This window comes from Macrobrachium rosenbergii, unplaced genomic scaffold (assembly GCF_040412425.1).
Source record: "Macrobrachium rosenbergii isolate ZJJX-2024 unplaced genomic scaffold, ASM4041242v1 13905, whole genome shotgun sequence".
NCBI lineage: Eukaryota > Metazoa > Arthropoda > Malacostraca > Decapoda > Palaemonidae > Macrobrachium > Macrobrachium rosenbergii.
The window spans coordinates 419979-425826 of record NW_027100724.1 but is presented as its reverse complement, the minus strand read 5'-3'; the positions used below and the strand labels follow the sequence as shown (position 1 = coordinate 425826).

The window sequence follows — 5848 nt, the reverse complement described above, 5'->3', positions numbered from 1 at the left end:
TATGGTATCTGCTTGTGGTACATATCCAGGCTGAGGCATAGGTTGTGGGAGGCTGGAGGAGAGGTTGCCAGGTACTTTTAAAAGTATGCGAAGGACTGTATAGGTGATGCCATCATCACCAGGAGCTGATTTCTTATTCCTTGCTAAGACACGTCGTAGCTCTTCCTCAGTTATGGGTACATCATCCTCTTCATCAGTGCTTAGTAAGGCAGTACTGAGACGGAGGGCACGGTGGTTTTTATGTGTGGAGAGAGTGTCTTGTATATGAGCTGGAAGGTTGGTGCTTCGTGACTGTGTTGACCACTCATTAATGAGGTCCTGTGCATACTGAGCTGGGCTGTGGTGGAGGACACTTGGGGGTTTCTTTTTCACAATCCTGTTGATGAGGTGCCACATGGCACCAACGCTTGTTTGATGGTTGATGCTGTCCGTTAACTTGTGCCAAGAATCTGTTAGTACATAATGTTGTAGAGCAACTAGATCATCTCTTGAAAGTTGATACTGGTGCAGTGTCTCAGGACTTGGTTGTCTCATGAAGACAAAGCCGTCATCCATCGCCTTCTTCTCTGCCTGAAATTCTATTATCAGTGTCATGGCATTAGCACGACGCCTAATGTGTGGCTTTCTGATGTATCGTGTATGGAAATCATGTGTGGCACTAACAAGTAAGGAATAAAGTTTCTCAGAGCAGTGGAGGTCAAGTTGTGGAAGAAAGGAGTTAGTTATATGAGATATGCGTGAGGAGTGTACTTAGGTGGGATTACGATGTAAGCTCGACTGTATATTGGAGTAGGTGCAGCGGGAAGGGAATATTGGATGCTGAGACCAACGTGATCAGAGAAGAGTGTGGGAACAGTTGTACACTTGACTCGGGAAGGTACGAGTCCACATGTCAAGATGTGATCCAAAGTACCACCTCGTGAGTGCACGTAGATCCACCAGTGTCCCAGCGGGTCAGTTGATTTCGACGAATGTACTGCAGAAGTTGATTCCCATTGTGGTTCACAGTGCCAGCAAGATCTCCCAAGCTTGAATGATGGGCGTTAAAATCTCCCATGTAAACCATACCACGGAGAGTGGGGACTGGAAGCGTGGCTGTATTTATCCTGCCTGGTGCAGCATATCGTTGCATAGTCGTATGGTGCCTCCGTAACAGTAATTTCAAATAGTTAAATGTTGTATCTTCATCCACAGAGTTTGGGAGAAATCTATGCACTGGATAGAAGTGTGTATATAGGTAATGAGGAGTCATGTCTTACTAAATGGACGTAGGACACATAGCCAGTGAGTGAGGGGGCTTCTTCCCTGGGCTGAGCATTACCAACAAAAGCTTCCTGAATTAGAATAACGTCTGGGTGGTGACTATGTACAAATCCCTTGAGTGCAGAAAGTTTTGCCCAGTTTGTAATGCCACAGGCATTCCATGAGATGACATGAAGCTTAACTTGATTATCGAACATGTTTCTTTAAGGGTCGTTGACCAAATGAGGAGGCAGTAGTGACGCGGGCATGAATGGGTGGCCCATCACATGGTAAAGGTCCTCCATGGGGGTTAGTAACACTCTCAAGACGTGTAGCAAGTGAGTCAAGTTTCTCGGTAAGTGAAGTGACTGATGTGATAACAGCCTGTTGAGCTTCAACAGTGACTGTAGCATGATGTTTTAGTAGCAAATTTAGAAGTCAGGTTGTAAAGGAGGCTACAGACTATCGATGCAGTGTCCATTCTCTCCTAAACGAAGGATTCAATGGCTAAAAGCGTGATGTAAGGGAGTCACACGAGACTTGAGGACCTCTACAAGCGTGACGAAGTGTAGACACTGCGAGGAAGCAAGCAACGGTGGTGGGATTGATGGCGGTGGCAGTGGTTGTGCAACGTGCTGGTTCGATGCAGTGCGTGATCGTCTGGCACAGCCATGCCATACGTTGATCTCAGGCATTTCCAATGCGAGGTGTCGGTGCAGGCAGAGGTAGCGAGTTTGATGCTGAAGCCGAGGCAGTGTCAACCAGTGTGGGTGGTACAGGGTGGCGATGAGGGCAGGTCCGACTGTCATGCTCAGCAGCACAAAACGCACACTTTTCAGAGGCAGCGCAGTATCGTGAGATGTGACAATACCCCGGCATTTTGAAACACGATGGCTTTTCATCCGGCATTCTGCGCCCAGTTCCGCGTGATGGTAGACACGGGAGGAAGGATAAGTTAACTTGAGGCGGGGGTGGGTCTAAGTGCCTCCAAGTGATAACAAGACGATTAATGGGCTTCCCATCCTGTATGAAACGACGTGCAGTGTATACCCCCGTCAGTTCCTTAGCTAATGAAGGGTCTACATCCACAGGATATCGAGTGATGAGATATGTAGGGAACTTACGGGGCCTGTCTACAGCATCCTGAACATCTAACACCAGTGACAGGACCTCACCACCCTTGACCCTATCTATAATATCCAGGCGACGTCTTGATATGTATACAAAACGAGAGAAGTGACTGAAGACATTTTAACTTCAGTAGCAATCAAGGCTGAATCTCCCAGTAGCCTCCGGGAGCCAGCTGACTTCACATTAACCCGGATTCTCCTAAATAGAAGCTTTAAGTATTCAGCACGGGGAGCAAAAGCAGGGAGAATCTGGGTTTATGACCATGGTTTTGTACACTCTACCGAATGGCTGGTCGAGGCGGGAACGATTTATGGCTTCATTTTGAGGAGATGAGGCATCACACTTGGTAGTTTTAGCAGCAGGAGTTGATGGTTCATTACTGCTATCAGAATCATGTTCCATACATCGTTTGTTGGAGATAGGGGTGCGTTCCATCAGGGTAGGGGCTGCACCAGCAGGGGCCAATTTCTGAGATTCAGTAGGGATAAGTGGTGGCCAGTGTTCCTGTCTCTGGTAATCTTCAACCATATCATTATCATCACTTAAGCAAGATCGTCTTCAGCATCAGCAAAATTACGGGTCCTGAAAATTCCATAATGATGTTCAACTGTGTATTGGCAACGCCTGTATCTGAGTTGGTATCTCTGGATACACCGCGTCACCTGCAGCTGCACTGCGCATGCTTGTGATTTAAAAAATTTTGAACGTAGAGGTATGGACCAGCAAATGAGATTTTTACTCAGAAATAAAATCTAAGTTCAAACTTTAAACCACGCTAATGTCACAGCACTGATCACTGGGCCTCACTGCAGCTTTCAATTCTAGGTAGCGATAGCTCATAATATCTCTCAATAATCAAGAAAGTTTGCAGAGCATTCAAAAGCAGGTGTTGACAAACAAAACGTCCGAGCCCCGCTCAACAGAGAGAGAGAGAGAGAGAGAGAGAGAGAGAGAAAGAGAGAGAGAGAGAGAGAGAGAGAAAGAGAGAGAGAGCTAATATCTATAGTTACCAAAATATCCTAAATTACTATTTTCTATAAAGACAAGTTTTCTACCTGGATAGAGAACATAAAAATTCTTTAAGTGGTAAACTATAGTAATCTCGTCTGCTTCGCTTTTAAATTTCATGAACCAACGAAAACCATTGTAAATATAAAGATATTCATATCATTATATGACGAAAGGCATTAATAGTAATACAAAGAAGATTTATTCTTGCTATTGATACTAAATAAAAGGTATTACGTGCTAGGAATACCAAATACCAAATATAAGACATTGTACACTAAAGACATCTGTTGAGTGCTATGACAATCTTTGGATGAAGTTTGGTTGTCTGAAGACGAACTATTATATATTCATTTAGCAAGACCTCGAATAAATCCTTTATCAATATGTATGATAATTATTATAGTAAGAAGTCTTATATATACCTAAAATTGATCCTAAGTAGGGGACATTTTGAAGAACGTAAAAAGTTTTCAGTAAAGGGACGAAGTTCGTTCCGGTAACAAACAATGGCTGCCCCTTGTTCGGGGAGGAAGCAGGACTACAAACATTAACAGAGGCTTTAACATGCAATCAAGGGCCAATGACGAACTATTCTTTACGAGAATCAATGAATGAAAGATGATCAACTATTTTCGTAAGGAATACTTAGTCATTTTCGATCCAAAAATTAGCAAATAATGTAAAAAAGGCAGAAAATTCTCTCGTTTAAAAGTCTAAAAAGTTGGCACTCGTGACACATCAAGGACTAATCGAAGCAAACGTCCTGAATCCTTTAAATTATATTTTGATCGCAATTTTGCCAATTTGGAGATATATTCAATAAAAATAATTGTTTCTTATTGAAAGTATGTTTCGAGTTTGCTAAAATTCGTGGAAATTCGAAAATTGACGCTGAAATACGTCAAGAATTTTTACTCAGAATACCAACCTTAAAATCCGAGATACGATAGGAAATCGAAGTAACCCTGGGGATATGAATAATACAAATGGAATGATATATATCGTAATCAGATGTAATATTCATCGAATTTGCACATAAGTATATCCAATTTCTCTCTGCAAAAAAAATAAAAGTACATTTTCACTTGGTAATTCTGTTACCCATATCAGTATCATTATCGTTTTAAGCATTTCCTGAGCTTTTTATTAAACTTTTTCTTTATATGATATTAATATAGATTGTATTCTGACTTTATTACAGTCCTAGGAGATAATTTAATCTCTATAACCTTGTGGAAGCTTGAAGGACAAATATCTTTCTTTAAGGATATCAGCTATGTAAAATCTCTTATATACTGACCACTATCTTCAAGATGAAATACGTTAACGTATAGAAATTTGTTCCTTTATAAAAGTCATCATCTAAGGAGATATTAAGTACCCAGTGATGGTTTCTGGACTCATTTAGCCAGGAGAAAACCAAAAGAATCACAGTGCTGACACCCTGTGGAAGGTACACCCTGTAGCCCTGTAGCCAGCCACAAACCCTTGAAAAAAATTCAAGTAGGAACCCAAAGAAAAATATAATTTAAGTGAGGTTTTGCCGAGATTAAAGCTACGAATAATACTATAAATCCCTCTCTTTATAATGTACCCTCAGTTTTGCCATAATTTAGACTATAATAATATGTGGGATTGTAAAATTTTGTTGGTAATTCTTGCTTTTCGCCGGCTAACAGTCCCGGGCAGTGTATGTATTACCAGAACCCAATTCGTGAAATCCCTCGTACATTTTTATGTATCAGGCTTCAAACACTACTTTTCTAGGCATCAAGCGGCCTAAATAACTAAATACAAACTTTATTTTTGAATACAGTCATTGCAATCACTTATTCTGCCATTTTTATCTTGCCTCGCTAACAAAAGCACAAGAGTTTCCTGTTTGAACACCGTTTTGCTTGGGACAATCAATAGATGGCGTATGTACTGTAGTCCACGTTTCTGAAATAAAATCCGGTCCAATCCAGTTTCGATTACTGATTTTGCATGCGTCACAGTCACCTGGGGCCCTTCGGTACTTGGGGGAAAATGAGGCACCGGCACTTTAATTGGAAAATGCTAGTTTCCGAACTATCAAATGGTCTAGTCTCCTGTCAGGTTCGCTTTTTTTTTTTTTTTTTTTTTTTTTGAAAAAATGAGTAGCCTAAATATAAGTGATAATGCATATCAGATGTTTCATTAAATATATTGCGTTCGTGAAAGCTAGCTGAGATGTATGCAGATAATTTCAAGCTTCCAATGTCAGTAATTCGAGTTAGGATAGTTTTATTAATGTTTATTAGGTAATCTATAATGTTTAAGGAATTTTTAGCTTTATTTTGGTAGGCATAGAGTAGGGTGTTGCTTACCAAATATACTGTTCTGTTTGAATATCACATAATTATACTACTACTACCACTACTTCTAATAATAATAATAATAATAATAATAATAATAATAATAATAATAATAATAATAAATAATG

The 5848-nt window shown here is 40.6% G+C and overlaps 1 pseudogene; it reads right to left on the bottom strand.

Annotated features, from left to right (window-relative positions):
- Positions 1-1929: 1929 nt before the first annotated feature.
- Positions 1930-2901, bottom strand: LOC136837983 (uncharacterized; annotated as a pseudogene).
- Positions 2902-5848: the final 2947 nt, after the last annotated feature.